This window comes from Pagrus major, chromosome 18 (assembly GCF_040436345.1).
Source record: "Pagrus major chromosome 18, Pma_NU_1.0".
Classification (NCBI taxonomy): domain Eukaryota; kingdom Metazoa; phylum Chordata; class Actinopteri; order Spariformes; family Sparidae; genus Pagrus; species Pagrus major.
The window spans coordinates 20936272-20956627 of NC_133232.1; the positions used below are offsets into that span (position 1 = coordinate 20936272).

General features: G+C 41.0%; 1 protein-coding gene across 2 annotated transcripts in view; it reads right to left on the reverse strand.

Annotated features, from left to right (window-relative positions):
• Positions 1-20356, reverse strand: part of sncb (synuclein, beta) — a 256495-nt gene that overhangs the window by 33652 nt on the left and 202487 nt on the right. The window lies entirely within an intron of this gene.

Genomic DNA, 20356 nt, shown 5'->3' on the forward strand with positions numbered 1-20356 from the left:
TATACCTCATTAATATGATCTAGCCTCCAATTTGGAGCCAATAAACACAACTTCTTTTTCTTAAGATATGTTCCCCTACATTGCCAATAGATTGAATTGAGCAAGTTTTGAGTGGAATATCTATTTTATTGTTGTCATACTATGATTTAATAACGTCACCATAAAAAACAGAACAAAAATACAGTGTTATACATTTTTGCAAACTCGAATTGTGAAATGAAATTATATATACTGTAATAAACAACTCAAGGCAAGGATACAGTCATGGTCTTGAATGACTTTGTAAATCTCTCAAGCTGCATTCGAAAGTGCCGCAACAAAACTCTTTCACACACCTGTTTCAACAATACAAATATTTAAAGGGGCTCTTTGCAACATTCTGATTGTTGACAGTTTTTTATTTGCCATATGTGAGCAGATCGTGACATGACGTGAAAAGTGAGACTGCTGACAGAAACTAACAACAAGCATCCAGCACAACATAGAGGTTCAACAGAGCCCCTTCAAGTCAAGTCAAAGTGTTTATTGTCATATGTACAGTTAAAAACAAGTTTCTGTGTACAATGAAAGTCTTCCTTTGCCTTCCACTCTGAATGCTGTTGTACAATGAAACAAGAAGATGTACAAGATGTACAAGATGCAAATGTACAGTATACGAAAGTATAAATATAGATATACAGTATCAGTGCAATTTAATTAACTAATTAAATTTAAGCTGTAAAGAAAGACTGTTACTGAGAATCATAATCACACACCCACTGACACTGTCTTGCCAGACACCACGCTGCATTCTGGCTCAAAATTGTGAAATTTGTGAGAACCAAAGCTAAATATGCGTACAGTTTCTCCCCAGTGAACAGCTCAGTTGCATCAAGTTGGATCAAGAAGACTCTTTTTCTCAAAGGGTTTCATGCAGCAGACCACAAGAAGCTTTTGAAGGCAGCAAACGTTAGTGTGTGTGTATAGTATTCCTTTTGTGATAGCTCTTTATTTGGTGGAGTACTTCTGCTAGTGTTGGTTTTCCATTCAAACCTACAGGACAGATTGTTTCTCTCTGTGTCACGACTGAATTTAAATGCTGCATAGACGCATACAGTGTGAGAATGCAGACTGCAGGTAGATTACTACAGGTAGTCTCCTTTCTGTGGTACATGATGGCTGTCCTGCTTCACTGCCCCAAACACAAATTGACATTATGTTCACGTTACTGCACTTGACAAACCCTTTCAGTGTTTTGTAATGGCCTATTATTTTCAATTCAATTGTTCTTCAGAGGATTTCATATTAATCAGCATAAAAGTTGGCAACGAAAACTATTTTTTGTTTTGTTATGCATGAGCCATCAAATGTGTAAGATTAAAAGAAAACAAATGAATAGTTAAACAGTGAATAACTACTGCCCTGGACCAAAGCGTGCTTGGATAAAAGTTGGCATATCGAGCTGTGGAAAAGCATCAGACATGGGAGTAATTGGTTTCTTTGGGACATGTGGCAGGGTGTCAGCTGAAAGGTTACAAGAAGCCACCAGACATGCAGCTCCCCACACAAATGAAGCCCTCATCATCTCCCATTCACATCATATTTATCAGTACATCAATACACACGTATGTGCAGGTTGCGTTGCAGACATGAATGCATGTGGTAACTATACATGTGGAAACTTCCTTTTTCACAGTCCTCTGAATTTTGGCTTTTACATCTGATATGCATGGAGCATGAAAAAAAGATCAAAAGGAAACAGTAAATAAAAGTTGAGTGCAGAGGGGGGTCAGAGGCCAGACGAGAAAAGAAAAAGCAATAACCCAAAAGTAATAAAGGATGTTCTAAAAGTGGGTGTTTGATTTGCTTGCCTTGCTGTTTGTGTGTGTGTGTGCATATTTCCCTTTCATTCGTCTCATTGTCAGACTGACTAAGATGAAAGCTGTGTTTGGATGGCGAGCTCTTTGTTTAAATGTGACTCTTTATTTCCTTTGTACGGGGGAAGTCAGATCTCGACCCTGCGCTTCTGTCAGTCATCCCTTCAGCCCAGAGGGGGAACAGTCTGTCTTCATCACGCGGGCCTTCCATCCACTGCTGTCCTTTTGTTTCACACTCTATTCATAGATCATGAAAAGAGAGACGTCTCTCACGTTTGCCTCTCTCTCTTTAATCCTATTTTTGTCCTTGTGTGGCTTGATTAAGTTGTCATGTGCGGTGGCTGTATCCTCTTGCAGCCTATTCATCCTTGCAGTGTAATCATTATCAGAGTGGATGCATCTCATGAACACACACACACACACACGCCCACATACACCACCCCCCAGGGGGAGGCTACAGGTGGGGAGCTCACGTCTCTTATCATCAACAAAGAATATAAATCAGTGATCATGTTCCCAGTGAGTGTCCTCTTATCCAAATGGAGCTAAACGGGGCTTTGTGTAAAACCAAAGCAGGCTAAAAATGAATTTATATTTATATATATTTGCACACTTGCTCATCTAGCTGTGTGTGTGTGTGTGTCTGCCTGGTTGCACTATATGCCTGTGTGAGCCATGTACAGTATCTGCTCCCAGAGTACTTAGCCAGAGGAGCTGTCTGCTGTTTGAATAAGGGCAGTCAGTCACCGGCACTAAAGAGAACATTCATCAAGCACTTTCACGGCTTACACCTGTTTCCGCCGGCTAAGACAGACAAGCTGGGACGGCTGCGGCGCCACATCACTCTGCACGCGCTCTCTCAAGTGTTCCTGAGGGGGACACACACACACACACACACATATTGTTCCTGATGCTTTTCGCATTAGCTCCCTGCTATGACCATCACCATTTATAGGTAAATAAAGCTAACCAGGCCCGGCGTGGCGTGGAGCGACGCTGTTGTTATCAACGTCCCTAAATCGCAGATTCACCTGCAGCGTGGCGGTAGCGGTGCATTACAAACAACATTACAGCGTCTTCATCCCTTACAGTTGACTTAAGCTTGACTTTACCGGAGGGGGGAGGAGGGAGGGGGTCTGCCCTCACGCTCAGCCAGAGGTTTGATACAGCTGTTGCTACTAACAGCAGGCATGGCTGCCCCCTGCTCAGCCTTGTTAAACTGTAGGACTATAGCACTGCTTAATTCCCTACTAATATGACAGCTGTGTTCTAATCATGATAAAGGGCTGCCTGTGATGCATGAGGACCCGGTGGCCTCACCTTAGTGCTCAAAACGTTGCTCCCTTTCAGTACTCCGCTGCATCACACATAATTGCCTAACTCCATCCTGACAAGGCCACTCAGTGGAATTGGGGCCTTTCTAGCTTCACATATCACACTCCTCTCTTCAGCGAGGTGTGTGTGTGTCCGCTCGTCTGTCACAATTTTCTTTTTTTTGGTGCTCACTTCAGTGTGCATCGCCTTATATGGACAGGATATGGGCATTATTAGTGAGATCCATCAGAGGATATGCGTCACTCCTTCATATTTTCTTTTCTCACGCCTCAGGTTTTGATATTACACTCTTATCTTCCTGGCGCTCCTGTTGTCTGCCGTAGTGCAGGGGGGGAAAAAAAGAAAAAGGCTTCTCCACCCCTCTCGCATGCACTACACATTCACGGCTTTATCGATTTCCTTTAAAATTGTATTTGCAGAAAACAGGAAGAATGTGGGCTTTAATATTTCCTGCTCTCTGCAACACCTGGTCTGGGGTTGCTAGGTAACACGTTGTACGGCTGTGTTTGATGTGTGTGTGCTCTTTGCGAATGGCTTTGATCCTTAGCACGCTGACAGACTCTGCACAGAGTTGCCTTCCCCTGGTAGTTTTGGCACCTCATCACACCATGGAGACTAAAACGTATCTGAAAGCTCCCAAGTGAAATGGAATACCTACCTTGTTAGGCAAAGTAGAAAAGGGAAGCTGTCCAGAAAAGTTTAAGCTGTAAGCTCGTTTCATTAAGAGCGAACGCTACGGGACAAGGCAGGAGATGCCTCCGAGTTATGAAGTCACAGCACAAAGGAGACTGCGGTTCTCTGGATGCAACAGACTGCATACAAGTATGAAAAGATATTGTTTAATATAGAGGAAGACTCCTGCGAGAAGGAGACTACAGTTGCACTACAGTGACACAAAGGTCAGGTATGTTAATGACAGTGTCCTCTAAATATAATGAGATCTGGGATCTTCAGAGCGAGATTATGCTGCACGTAATTAAGCAAACACTTTCCAAAACAGTTTCTGCATGACAGTCTACTTCGCCACGATGACATTTAATTTATTCAATTTAATAAACTTTCATTCTTATTCAAGCGCAGGAAAATGCTTTGTAAGGTAAAAAAATATCTTTTATAACTCACTTCACTGACAGAGGAAACAGTCAAATTTACTGCTTGAATACACACACGTTATGGCATCTGTTTTGATGCTGATGGGTAAAGTTTGACTGGAAAACCATTCTGAAGATAATCAAATGTTTTCAATGCATGAATTACACAAATTATTTTTGGTACAGGCAAACAAATCAGCATATAAAAGAGTTTCCATCTCATAGCGCTGTTGTAAATAATGCCAGTCTTGAAAATCAAAGTTAATGTTACATTTTATATGAAATAATTCATCTGTTATCCACCGAAGAGAAGTGGCCTCAGGGTAACCTTCGGCCTGTGACGAAAACAAAAATTCAAAATAAAGAAAGCACAGAGATTGTTAAAAAAAAAAACAATCACTTAAGTTGCATCTCCATTTCATGTGTTGGATCAATCAATCAATCAATCAATCAATCAATCAATCAATCAATCCTTATTTCTACATTTTAAAGGGTAACTCCACCAGTTGTACACATTAAAGTGTGTTTACAGGTCCTGGGGAGTAATACTGCATATGTGATGAAAGTAGTATGAAGCCATTTGTGGCCCCAGAGGAAGCTGCATGTAATCTGATATATTTCCTCCAGTGATGTCAGTCAGTGGCTCAGATGCATTGTGGGTAATGTAAGCACCAGGTTTTGATAAAAAAGAAGGTGATATCTCTGGTTCTATTGTATCGATTTGGATCATTTGTTTTTTAACTGTCCAAAATGAGTCCAACAGTGTAATAGGAGTGCAATGCTAGACCAGTGGACTGCTTTTCAAAACCTGGTGCCTACATTACCCACAATGCAACTTAACCACTGAGTGTCATCACTGGAGGCAATTTATCAGATTACATGCAGCTTCCTCTGGAGACACAAACGGCTTCACACTACTTTTTTCACATATGCAGTAGTACTCCCCAAGACCTGTCAACACACTTGGTGGAGTTACCCTTTAAAATGTAGAAATAAGATTTGATTGATTGATTGATTGATTGATTGATTGATCCACCACATAAAATGGAGATGCAACTTCAATGATTACTTTTTTTTTCTCTCTACGCTTTCTGTATTTTTAATTTTTGTTTCGTCACAGTCCAAAAGTTACCCTTAAGCTACCTCTAAAGGTGGTCCCTTTAATTAAGGAATGGAAATACAGTTTACTACACTGTCAAGCCATTTTAACTAACTTTAAAAACTTAGTCTTAGGTGGGCATATTCTAAAGTCCAACCACCAGAAATTAATCATACTTGGTTTGCCATTTGCACACAGACCTGCACAGCACTTGCTGTAGATTTGGGCCAAAGGAAGAGACGGAGAGAGAAAATGGGATGTGCAGCGGCTGGCCCTGCACACTGGTGCATTCGAGGTTGTGTGAGGTTATTACAGGTTTGATTATTGAGTTCCACAGGGCAATTGGCTCAAATGAGGGCTGACAGCTTTGGAGGGCAGCAAACAGCTGGAGAGCTCCTCTCTGCCAGCAGCCATATTAAGACCATTTCGCTCCCAGGTGCATCAGCTGCTATGATCTGTGATTAAGGCATAACTAATGAAGACTTGATGGAAGTAATCAAGTGCCACTGCATCTGCAGACACTTTCAAGATGCTGGAAGTATATCTTGGTAGCTTTAGAGAAAAATAGACATGATGTCTGAGCAGGGAGGATGTTTATAATGACACTGGATTGAAGATTTAAAGTGGAAATCCAGCGTTCAATACATTGTTTACAAGCTTCTCATGCTCTCATTGTCAGCGAGCTCATCTGTCACAGCCATTTGAATAAGTGCCAATATACGTCACACAAGTGTCACTCCACCTTATTTAGCGTTTCATATCTGTAATGCAGCAACCAATCAACAGCTGGCAGCTATGTAACACAAACTAAACAGCGTTTTATCTTTGTACTTGTGTCTGAAAACATTATGTCTCTCATGTGATATCGCTAAATTGCTTACTTGAACTCAAAGGGAATTCTAAACTACAGAGCTATAATGAAATTATCTTTCCAATCCTTTTTTTGTGTGTGGTTGAGTTGGATTTGGCTGAAATCCAGGTGCATCAATTTTTGAGTGTTACACTTACTGCGAAACGGTGTCAGAGCCTGGTGGAAATGAATTGACATAATCTCTCCTTAGTGCAATATGTATGAGCAACCACTCACCGTGGCTAAAGAAAATTTGGCCCGATGTAATGTGCAACGTGGGTGTTCGGACCCCTGAGCAACTTGTAATTGCATTTCATAATGGTTATTTCTTCCTCCTTGGCCTTTTTCTCTTGCAATATGGGAGATAATGTAGCACTACACAGAGACCCAATGATAGGGTGTGTACCAGGTTCAAAAGATGCAAGCAATTTCATCTGAAACCAGCATTCTGACTTTGATGCAACCGAATACACAGACATCCTGTCATTTGATAGGTAGGGAGCCCATGACACACAGCGATAGTAGCGGTAGCTTTCATTCATCATTTAATTCTTCGGAGGTGTCTCATCAGCCTGTCACCTGTTGTGCAGGCAGTAAACAAGAATGAATGATGAATTACAGAATTCAATTAGCTGACAGCAGCTGTCACGGAGGCTAGTTAAACTCTTTGCGGTACTAATCCTGTGCAAGTCTGCGCAGAGTCTGTTTTTTTCCAGTCCTGCTTGTGGTCTCGGCTCCTGTTGACAAATGCTACATCATTGTAGAGGACAGGAAGCCGAATTGCATCTCAAGGCTGTTTCCATGTAATATTCATTGTCATCTGAGAACACAGCGGCCTCAAGTTTTAGATCAAAAGCATTTCTGTTCAGCAACAAGGGAAAGCACTTGAGTGTGGAGGAGGAATTCACAAAACGCCTTGGTCTGTCTTTGATTTTGTTTCTATAGGACCTTTGCCAGCAAAGGAGTGCGGGCCATGGACTCTGAGAGCGGCATCTTTGGGGAGTTACAGCATCTGGTGGCATGAAGCTGTATGATTCATCAATCAGGCTCAGTGTTACTTAAAGCAGGAATATTTTGTTCATGTTATGCGCTGAGCGAAATGTACATTTTGTGTACATGAAGCAGAAGCATTAATCTTCTTTCCTGGCATACTGTTGCATGTTTGACACCATTTCTTCACATAGACTTGCTTTCAACAACCCTAATGCTGCCATCCATTCAGCTACAGTAATGCAGCTCAACATGTAGCTGTGCTAAAGCAAAAATGTTATAATTGTAAACGTAGACAAGTAATCAATGTTTATGAACGTGATGCAAGACGCTAAAGCCTCCAGGCACTAATCTGCCACATTGCAGAAAGACAGAACTGGAAATAGAGATTTACAGGGATGAAACTGTTTCTTTATCGAATTTTGCATCCTCACAATATGTGATATTTTGTGCACAATGTCAGCCACCCATTCATTGTGAGCTGTCACGGCTGCTACCAGTCCTCAGAGTCGTCTCCATGACAATTTCAAGAGAATTTCAACTCTCTTGCCTTCAGCTACAACGAGAGATATCTAAATTTGGCTGCAGTATGTGAAAAATGGGTTTAAATACTTTTTTAATACTTTGAGAATAATACCATGGAGAGCACATGACTCGAGCATTCCACAACAAACGGACAATCTTATCTTTGTATCTCTGCATACATGCAGCACCATCCCATTAATTTCACTCTCCACGATAATGCATGATAAGATGTAAAGGGCTTTGCTTTTGCATAAAATTCCTCTATGGGAGTTGACATTGTAGACTCAATGGTCTAATTAAAGACTGATGAGATAAAGCACATTTATTTCTTGACCAACAGGATTTGCCTTCCACTTCTATTTCTTCCTCCCACGTACGCGCACATGTTGTAGTGATATATCGAAGTCCAACCAGTTCATTAAATATCCATTTGTAATTTCCTGAGCTTGTGCAGATAGCCAGCCTATTACATATTTAGTTGATTGTGCTGCTGCACAGCACAGAGATCAATCTGTCGGGAGATACAGTAGCCAATGGGAGCAGCCCCTACCACATTTATACATGTTTTATTACATTTCCCCCACAACTGATCAGGAGCTCTTCTGATTAGTGCTTGAAGGACATCTTTCATACTACTCAAAAAGGCATAAGAAACAGCCGGCACAGAAGATGAATAGATTCCGAAGTGTCATTGAACAAAGAGATACCAGCTCAAAGCTCAGCTGGAGGATCAAAACTCTCAATAATCTGATAAATCTATGCAGGAATCCTTCACTCTGGTCAGCGGCCCCACTTTAAACGACTAAAAACACACTCCAACATCTGTTTACTTCACCACTGAGCATAATTTATTCATTATTCTCACTTGCAATAATGATGCAAATGCTGTTTTTTGAGGCAGTGGTCAGAAAAATGTTAGGGAAAAACATCACTAGATACTCTTTCAGATAGCATTTCCCTGGAGCAAACAGCCTGGCATCATAGATGATGACAGTATAATCACAAAACCCATGTTTAAGCTCAGGACACACACCACGTGCTCCTCAGTAAGAGGGGAGTCACAGAAAACACTATTTTAAAGTCTTTTGTGCATGCTAGGATTTGCATTTCAAAGGAATTTTTTATTCTGTGATCCAAAAGTAAACAGGTTCTACAGCAGTAAACACAAGTCTTTAGCTTCTCTGAACAGCAGTGTAGAAATCAAGCATCAGAAAATAAAACATTAAAGCTGCTGTTAGTGATATTTTTTAATAAGAATAAATGTTAAATAGCTCTATACTCTAACAGTGATCACTGTCATAGAGTGTGTGGTCAGTAACCCATGTCTCTCCTCCTCTAGCTCATGCAGAATCAGAGGAAATACATTTTCTGGTATCCCTGCCCACTTAATCCAATCAGGACAGAAAGAGGCGGTCCTGTCTGCTCATGAACACGCAGAGAGCAGGATCCTCCTGATTCCTGCTATGTCTGCAGATTACCGCTGCACGTTCATGTAGTGACCAAGTGCCATTCTGTGGGTCTGAGAATTGAAGCCAGTACGGAAGTACCAAAAACTACAGTTCCTCAAATGGCCAATTGAGGCTGCTTCCAAATAGCCTACAACAAGGGACAAAAAATGTTTTTGGTCTCTGTACCTAATTTATCTCTTCATGACAACTGTACAAGGTTGAATTTTTATGCAACTCACTCGTTTAAATTATATTAAGGCTGAAAGTTACACATAATTAGGGGCACGGCTGCTTTAAACGGCAGGTACCCTGCTGTCTGCTCGGCTTCATCAGCCAATTGCAGTCACTGAACTTAATCTTTTGGCTGTATTTGTGGTGTTGATGCCGTTTGGAGTATTTAAATTCAGAAATCGGATACATAATATGTCTTTCTGTGCAGTTAATTGGGCTGAAAGACCGGTGTGGAGGGACAGAGCCAGCCTCTTGTTTTGAAATAACGAGTGACTCTGTTAGCGTTAACCAGCAAACAGCAGCTGGAGCTGTGGAGGAGACAGCGGGAGTCGAGGAGAGTACGGTGTTGTTGTTTTGTTTACTTTTAGGATTAAGAAACTGGATTTGTGCTCAGTCTTGCCTGACATAATGAGCCCCAGAGGTACCAAAATCCACTGTAATATACTATATCTCTCTTATTTGGCTGCTGGATGGAAGAGAAATGTAACGTTAACGTTACTTTACTTCATGACTGTAAAGAGAAGAGATGGGAAAAGAAAACACATTGCAGGATAACAGAAAGAAACAAGTCTAGTGAGTGTAACTTTGCTCAGATCAAACACAATCACACACACTGCACCAGTTGTTGCCGCTATCTTGCGACTAATGTACATGGTATGCTGGCTATTAGGGGCTAATAAACTGTGGTCAAACTCACGTCAGTTACGTGAGGCGAAATTTGCTAATCTTTATGTGTGAACACAGATAACTTATTAGTATTGGCTAGCTTGGTAGCTTCAGGCTAGGAGGGCTTGTTTAACTAACTAAGCTCGCTTCATCTCCACCAACGCTCCACCTCTTTACCCATTTTTGATTAGCCAGGAATTAGGCGGAGTCAGGCACTGCCAAGATTGCGCCGACCAGTACCACCCACTTTGAGCTTCATTCTGGCTCTCGTCAATGGTCGTGACGTAGAGAGGAGGGAGAGGATAGCTAATTGCAAAACCGATGGGAAGTTAGCTAGAACAACAGCAACACTTTGGTGTTATGTGACGTGAGTTCTTAGACAGTGACTACTAGGGTGGGAAAACATATGACATCGCAGCGCAATACATGTCAAGAAACTCACAAACTGATGGTGAACTAATAAAAAACATGAAGCATTAATATAATTTAGTTTGTGAAAAGGACAGCCCATTCTTTTGAGCTGCAGAGCACACCAAGGTCTAAAGTACTGATGATACTCTAACACTAAAGTGTTAGATTGATAGGATACTTGGTCCCTGAGTGAAACAGACCATCTATAACAGCCTGAGAACAGCACGTCCCTGACAGCACAAACTCACCTAATAATCCTTGAAACCTGGGACAGGCTGACTGCTGCGCTTCAACGCCAAATAAATGCTTTGGAATGGGAATGAAACTACCTATGGTGTTATCTATTTTATTTTACAGGGTTACTTTAACACCAAGCATTCATCTTTGTACAATATTGCTTGTATAACACATCTTTCTTATACTTTAACTACATAAATACCATGAAGCTATTTGGATTATAAAGAAGCATGATATCAGCTGGCTGTTGGACAGGTACAAGATGATACATTCATTCATTCATTCATTCCTTCATTCAATCAATCAATCAATCTTTAATCATATAGCGCCAATTCAAAATAAAAGTGATCTCATGACACTTTCCAAATTGAGCAGGTCTAAACCATTCTACTTGATTCAGTATTTACAGACACCCAACATTTCCCCCATGAGCAAGCATAAAAAAATAAATAAAAAATTATATCATCTAAGGTTTTTGTGTCCCAGAAGATTTAAGTTCAGTGTGAGTGAGGGCACATCCTTAAAACTGATAAGTATGTGTGTGTCGGGAAGGTCCTGTCTTCATGCGGTGAATAATTATTTCATGTAACATGGTTACTTTACTCGCAGAGTTTAATTCTGCACTTCCTCCAGTCCCGAGGGATGGCAGAAGGCCAACTGCGGTTCCATCTCACTTCTTTATCTCCGGAAAGTGCCGTTATGTAGATAAGCTCTCGTTCCACGTTGGTCGGTTCATCCGGTGTAACAGCAACAGTGTGAAGGATATGAAGTAATACCCTGACAAACCCTGGCAGTTCAGCTTAGAGAATGGAGGAGGTTAATGGAAACCTCTCACATTCACATGCCAGTATCTAATTAATGTGTTAGGGTGAAACACAGTTATCATCAATGGCATCTCTCAATGAAAGTCATTTAAATAATTCCAAGATGCAGCTTCACTCCTGCGAGAGCGAATGCGAGTGTTGCCAGGCAATCAGCCCTCCTAGCAGTGCAGGCGGTAGTAATAATATGCAAAGGGATAAAGACTGTTTCGACAGTGTTTTCCCTGAGCAGCAGTTACCAAGCAGGCAAACAGCTGATTGCATGAGCCAAAGGCCTTAAATACTGTATGTGCCATGTATGCATAAGGCAGTCAGTCCCTTTTGCTCTTTAAAAACATAACTGGGAAAAGGCATCTGCGTCAACAGCAACAGCTTTTTAAAGACAGGTTAAGTGCCTGATGAGCACACACAGCTTTAGGATATAACATGACACTTACCCCGGCTGTGGACTGGTAGAGAAGGTGAGAGCTGACAGCGCATGAAAGTCAAATATTATCTTGGCAAAGCAGAGAGCCAAGAACAGGGCAGTCTAAGATACCACAAGCAAACCTGCTGAATCCTCTAGTTCAAAAGGGGGGCTCATATTGTGCATCTACCAATAAGGGCAGACCATAAGAGAGTACGATTAAACTGAACTGGTGTCGACCGATGTGTGCCTTTCATCCACAGAGTTCCCTGGGAGACAATCCTTCAACACCAGTGGAGTAAACACAGATGGCTGCTGAATAGACCGTGATGGTAGACAGGATAAAGCCGTAAACCGTTATTCGAGATCAATTATTTCCCATTATAAAGTTGCTAATAGTGTGTAAATATGTGGGAAAATTACAGATAGCCCTCTTATTTGGAATTTAATAGGCAAGAGGTTAGTGCTACAGTAGTAGTCAGGCGTAGCCTTAAAGGAGAAGTAATTAAAAAGTTTAGATAAGCTCAAAAAATGAAAGATTGTAGTAATGGATCATAGCAAATGAGATAAATTTTCTATTCCTATAAATGACTCTGAAGTCCTTGCCGAGTTTTAATTTATAACCACATAATGAGAAATCTTGCTCTATAATATCTTTCCAATTTCCAACATTAATATACAGTCATTTGTGTAACCAATAAAAATGGGAAGTATTTAAGTACATTTACTTGGAGACTTTTTTTTAAACTGGCAATATTTTGCTATTACATGCCATTATGAGGTTCTCCCCCGTGCCTGCGCTGGTTATCTCTGCGTACTCCGGCTTCCTCCCACAATCCAAAAGACATGCAAGTTGGTTGATCGGTCACAAGTTGCCTGTAGATGTAAATGTGAGCATGAATAGTTGTTTGTCCCTATATCTTAGCCCAGTGATGAACTGGCGACTTGTCCAAGGTGTACCCTGCCACTTGCCCAGTGTCAGCAGGGATCGGCTCCAGCACCCCACGACCATGTAAAGGATAAGCGGCTATGGATAATGAATGAATGAATGAATGAATGTCATTATGAAGTACATGTTGCCTATAACCTTTGTTTTCAGTATGCTATTTGGTCTGCCACTGGACAAAAAAACTGCCGGGGAAAATGAAGCTGACTGGTGATTCAGTCTGGCCGGCAGCCTGGCACTATTTTTGTCTGCTTTCATGTCTCCATTAGAGACTAAATGAAAAAATAAACTATGTTTTGTCCTAGGTTGTTGGTAGTTGCAACGAGTTCCAGTTGTCTTTGTGACAGTGGCGCCAACAATAATACAGCTTTGAAATGCTACGCAGGGAAAATGTTGTCTGTTTCCACTTTAAGTACAGTTTTTAGTTTTCATTGGGTATTTCAATGTTCTGCGTTCTGCTCTTATAAAACATATCTGACAACAACTTCCTTTTCAGCTTAAGATTTGATATAAACAACATACAATAGTCTTCAAATACAAAAGAATACAAACAAGCAGCGCCTGATTTGGGCCCATTGTCATGTTTCAAGTGGGTAAAATGGATGGACTTGTAATTAGAGTTGTTCCGATAACAATACCAGTATCGGAAAAGTCTCAAATGCTGAAATTACAGATCTAATACCTTATTAAAAGCTACTTCCCACCAGCTTAAAAAGGGTTTTTTTTCTTCACCATGGCTTCATAAGTAAGAGCCTGGTAGACCTACATTCAGATGTTTGTGTCGATATCAGACTGAGGGAATGACGAGACGAGCATGGTAGATCTTTAGCTGTGACATTGACAGGAGTTGTTAGACTTGACAGGTTTGTAAAATGACAACCAAAAACAAATCCTCCAAACTCCATGAATTAGGGCAAGAAATATAGCCGGTACACAGAGTAACAGCTGCAGCTTCAGCTTATCGGTAAAAGTTGAAATTTTGCAGAGTTCAACAAGGAGTCGAAGCTATGAGGGATGGATGTAAGCACAGTCCGTGTTTAGGGCAGCAGGCCAAGTTACCTTGAGGGAATTCACACCTCTGCAGCACAATGAAAAAGATGGGGGCTGAGCTGCCATCTGCAACTTATCTGGAGTTTGACGTTTCTTTGAGCAAGGAAGGTTAAGGCTCTCTCGTCAAAGGGATCACAACCTGACGCAACTAGGCCTGTCAGCTGAATTGGGCTGGGACTTAGCTGTCACAGTGAAAGCAGACTGAGGACTGCACAGAGGCTACTGTGGTCAAAAAGAGGTGAGTTTAACGTGTCTGACATTTCAGAACAAGGGGAGCTGGGTCTTTGTGCATCACCACACTCATACCTCTCATATAGAGAAAGCCAGCTGCGGTGTTCAGTGCTTTAGAAAAACTATCAAAGCGCTGCTGTAGGTATTTCTTTCCCCGTGAGGATGCAGTGGCAGTGAAAGGAGGGGTTACCCACAGCTAGTTGGGCTTTTGCCAAGCTGACACAGACCAGGCAGATGGAGAGTGTGTCCAATGAGGAGAGGTTGAAGTAACAACCTGAACACAAGCTGCCTAAACTTACTAACGCTGCCTGCCTGGCGAGTCATACAAAATGACATCGCTGGCTTGCAGCGAACATCTAAGCGCAACAAAGCACCCGTAGCAGGAAAAAGGTCAGAAACAGAATCCAAACTCGATCTCTAGGAACTGTTGAACAACTTCATCACAGGCGAAAAGTAATGAATGTGGAAATGTGAGACACTTTAAATCAAGGCTGCAACTAACAAGTCCCCTTCATTCACATCAAATTATCACTCATAGATACCAGCCACCTAAATACGGCAGATTTTTTCCCATCAGGATCCATTCATTATTGCATGAGAAATTAACCAAAAATAGAAAAAAGGCCTGCACCAAAAGTTAATGGGGTCTATTCTGGGCTAAGACAGTAGTTTTTGTGTAATCCTGCTGATAAACCGACCAACCAACAATTGTACAACACAAAAAAATTAATTATTATCAAAACAGCTACCAATTGATTTTCTGACAGTTAACACAAGTGATTAATTGACTTATTATTGCCAATACTTTAAACGAGCCAAGGTGCTGCAGGTTTAAGCATTCTGCTTGGATCATTTTTTTTTTTATTATCTCCTGCAGTGTGTATTTTCCTGGTAAGGGAAAAAGAATTCCCTCAAAAACAACAACAACAACAACAACTGTATTTGTATCTTTCAAAGTATCATTTGCAGTTTTGCCTACCCTGTGATTTGCCTGAGAGGAAACACCTTTTTATCTCCTAATATATGCTTCACAGTGTGCACATGGATGTATGTATGATTCTCCTGTGGGTTAGACAGCTCTCTCTCTATATGACCTGGATTATGTGGATGTTACGGCTTGCCTGGGAACAGGTTCTGCTTCAACTGAGCGATTTAGCCCTTGGTAGTTGTCAACAGTGCTTCTAAAAAGCTTAATATACATTTACGACAACCTTCTCGTTTTATATACTCCGCAGGCTGTGTATTGGAGTGAGAGCATGATTTTGACAGATGGAGGAGGGAAAAAAAATCCAAAGAACTTCCCTTGGGGACTTCTTAAGGGGATTCATTTCATTCTTTGACTGCATTTCTAAATAGAGAGAAGTGCAATGAGCTGACACATCAAACATTATCATAGTGAGTTAAAAGAAGAGTTAAAGCTCTTTATGTCTACCTCTCTCTGATTTGAAGTTTTGTTGAAGCCCTTCCAGTGAACTCATTCATGGTACATTTTATTGTGACTGTTCTCTATCAAATGAGCATTGTCTTTGCTGGATTTTTAGATCTCATGTTTCACTCTAACAAAGGTATTAAATCACCATTATCACACATCTACGAAAGATATTTCTCTTACCTCCCCCTGAAAATACCTCAATTTATTAGTCTGGTAACCTTGAATTGTTACATGAAGCAAAGAGTTGCACTTTCAGGGCCTCCCAAGAGCATATCAATCAGCCATAGTCGACTAATGACTTATGCAGCATTTATCTCTTCAGAAATGTGTGACGAGAGAAATGACGAGGTGAGACAACCTCTATTGCTGCTCACATTACAGCGTGGATTTCCACGGCCCTCAGGCAAACGGGGGAATGTCAAGAGGGGACTTTGAAAGGAGCAGAGAGTAGAGGCAGGGCCTTGAGACGGCACGCAAAACAGTGAATAGAGCCGAGACCTTTTGAAAAGTCAGACAGTTAACTTCTGACTGATTCACTTCATCTCCATCGGCATTGTTTATTTATGTGGCAGATGGGTTCCATAAATTTCATTGTGGACCTCACCGTTATAAACCTAACTCAATTAGCCAGCCGGGGTGTTAGCAGACACTTAGCTGGATCCATCGCAGCAAATCACAATGGGCAGATGGGTGGTATTTTTCATTTTTGGTGGCTAGGGCTCAAACCCATTATTTTTCCTTGTTTGTGCGAGTGCCTGACTCATTGAATAATCAGTTTGATTAATAAAACCAGTCTCCCTAGGCATAATGTTTTTGGCTCACGCTGTGATGTGAAAACTAGTGTCTCTGTAGAGAGAGGAAGGCTCTCTAGTAAGCTATGTGTTCACGTGCTGGGTGAATTGTTATTGTTTTTTATCCTCCAACATTGTTAGCTGAAATGTGACAAATTGGTCATTAATGCTCCGAGCTTTAATTCAAATGATTTGGCTCGTCACATCCTGTTTTCTCAACCTGTCGCCCTTTGTCTTCCACTTCTAACCCCTCGTTTCTCTTTACCCTCCCGCTCCATATTTCCCCTCCCATTGTCCACTTACCTGTATCCTGCTTAATAAATCTTCCTCTCACTCTCCATCATTTCTCTTTCTCATTTTAAATATTTCTCACGTCCACACTTCATCTACATACCAGCCTCCTCTCCCCGCCTCCTCATCCATCGCTCACTTCATATCTCCCTCTTTCTCTCCCCGCCAGTGAGCCCACCCTGGCAGCCTTGGCCCTCTTAAATGCATCATTTCTTCCAAGAGATATCCTTCTGCACTGACCTCTGTGCTAGCTGGCTGCCTGCCATCTCCACTCAATGGACTCATCAATCCATCTTGGTTCTTGGATGGCCTTGATTTTATTGTCTCACACAGCCCTCTGTCATCCTGTTCATCTCTCATCCTTAATGTCATCCTTTCAGATTTTAACATGTCTGCATTTTCTGAGCACACAGCGTTTGATTACATTGAGCTGCAGCGGCAGAGTCCAGGTGGGCTATTGTTGTCAGGTCCTTGCAGGGGCAACAGAGGTGCACGCATGGATGTGCCATCTTTGCAAAGTTAATCATTAGGTTGTGAAGGAGCAGCTACTCTTCCACTCATTATTACTGCTGATTGATTGGATGTTCTAATGTATTGATGCTTTACATTACACGATGCTTGCACGTTATCAATCATGTTGAGCTGCCAAACATATAGTCCTTGTAACAAAAAACAATACCATTCTTGATTTGGCACATTACACTCAATAATATGCTCCTCAATAACAGGGTTCATGATGAAAATTGAAGACGCTCTCGACAGACTGCTACAGCATGACCTGATGAGGATCATGTGATCAATACACACAGCCAAAGGCATCGGTAGGCTAGATGTCTGAAGCCTCGTTAGCTTATCCAATTGAACTGTAGAGGAAAGTAAACAGTCAGGGAAAGCCAAACAAAACTAGCCTTGAAAAATGTGTAAACTTTCTACAGCAACAAAAGAGAAAAATGTTCTTCTCTAATCTCTAAATGTTTTTGGTAACCTCAGGCTGTTAATTATGTAATGTGAAGAAAATGCTAATAAATAATAAAAGTAAAATCAGTTAAATCAGTATAAAGGCAAGTTTTAGAGTTAGAATCACCAGGAATTAATGTAAAGTACATTATACTGCTTATATACTAGTTAGCATTTACTGAGTACTAAGTCCTAACTGAGGATTTAGCATTAATATTCCTTATCGCATCAAAAAAGTCTTAGTTATTAGCAGGTAATACCATGTTGTGCATTTCAACATAAATGTGTTGTTTCAACATTAAGAGGAGCATGGTAATAAGTACTGTAGCTGTAATTATGTTCCCGCGGTGTGTAGCCTGCCTGACAACCCATCTGGTTGAAATATGTAAATATTTTCCAAACACTTAACAATGTTTTGAGTATGTATCATATGTATCCATATGTTTCAAAGAAACACTACTCTACATGACACTTTACAGGCAGTGGAAAGGTAATTATGATGACATTTAAATCGAGACCACGCAACGTGGCATTACCTGCTAACAGCCTTTACGATGCAATAAGAGATTTAAATGCTAAATACTGAATAACAACCAAAGTATTATAATAGCTGAATTTCTTATCTTTTATCTAATTACACATTGATTTTACTCTACTGTAATTACGCAATACTTTACAGTAATTTCTGGTAATTCTACTGCGACAACTTCATATTACTTCATATTTAAGGACCTGTAAATTAAACAGTTATCATGTTTTTCTCTATGACACTACTGTAACTGTATTTGGAACAATGCAAACATTATAAAACATAATATATATTTTACCTTTATTTTGTATTCCTAAAATTATATGTATTATTATTTAATACATATAAAACAATGAACAGACTTGTGGCAAGCAAAGTCAGTGTGGTCTCCAAGATGACATTGTAACAGCTTGTACAACCAGTATTAGTCAGCCAGCACTCAACATGCTAACAGATCTCGTAAGCAGTAATGCTAGCTCTGCAATCACGGCTTGCCAGCCACAGCTGTCCATCAGGACTCTCCCTGAAAGTTCCCTGACTTAAATTAAGAGTAGGGGCCACTTGAAGATGCGGTTTGCTACATTATAGAACATTTCTAAGCACTACTCAAGATCAGCACTCAAGATGTTCTGAGCATGCATAACAAATTCCTATCTACTTTCTTTCTGATCTCCTGCTCAAATGCCCTCTCCTCACTCCTCTCTGGCTGAGTTGGGTCATGAGGAGAATGAATAAATGCAAGACCGTTTACGCCTTGTTCCTTATTTGCTGAGAAATGCCTTTATGAAGCAATTGCAGATCAATAAGTACTCTGCTACGCTAGCTACAGGACAACTTACGGGCAGGTCTGGGAGTTTTCTGTTATATATGGACACGCTAAATGTCAGTCATGCTTCCCCGGCTCTCCAAGGCCATTATAAGCATTTGCCCCACACTATTTATAGAGAGCCTCAGCATGTTTAGTCATGAAACACCTGACCCTTCAAATCAGAGCTCACTGAGCTGAGCATTAGAAACTTGCTTGTATCATAATTTTTTGACCTCCATAGCAGCAGCAGCGGCATATGGCAAGTGAAAATTCAAAATGAGGTGGGAAAAATGTAAAAATGGCGAATACGTCCCTGTAACCTTCACCTTTACCACACATCAGCCCTTTATCATATTCTTCTCCCATCCCTCTTTTAAATATGCGTTATACTCCCTGAAGGACCTCCACCTCCTGGCACCGCTGCTTCACAGTCGAGACTGCAGCACAAACACACACACGCACAGGACTGTTTGTGTTTCTCCCACCGACTGAACCCTCAGGTTCAGACCTCACCGTCCCTAGGTTAACTTTTTCCAGCGACCCCACTGTGCTGAGTAAACTTCACAGACACAGGAACAGAGACGGAGGGCACTTACCGCTCGCACACACTCAAAAGAGCCTTCTTTGCTTTTAGCTTGATTCAAATCCTGTTCACTCATGAAATTATTTAAAATGTGCTCTTTGCATTTTAACACCCACTTTCAATTTGAATGTGTCTACACTTTTCGGTGGAAATGAATGGCAATAATAAAACTTGCATATTATCACACAACTCAAATGTGCTTTTCTGAGAGATGCATAAAAAATCTATGAAAGCCAAGTTACTTAAAATGAAATCACAATACACTGCAGATGCATTGCTATGGTTTCGTAATCAGCTGTTTTTTTTCTGCCTACAAAGGCAAAATGTGCATTTAATTTCTATTGCAAATGTACATCTGTGTGACTGTGAATATAAATGAGACTGCTGGGCCTCTTGTTCTCATGGTAACACAAGTAGGATGTGATGTGCTGATTGACCTTGGGGTGTGGAGTTTCCTTTTCCGCATGAATTTAGCAACAAGGTAAGTCTCTGCATGTTGGCGGCTCTGCTGTTTTCTGTTAGCAACGTGTCAGATGTTGCTGCTCGTGTTAGCTCATTTTCTCTGGCTGCATGTATATTTAAAGAAGTCTAAATAGTTTATATAATGAGGAAAGAAGTCTGTCAGAAAAAAGGAATTGCATTCATTTCATTCACTGCACTTATCTTATTAGGATATGACTGCCACCATTCAGGTGATCATTGTGTCATGTTTAGATTTAAACAGGCAGTGCATTACAATGACACATGGATCAGTGTGTGTTGATGTGGATGT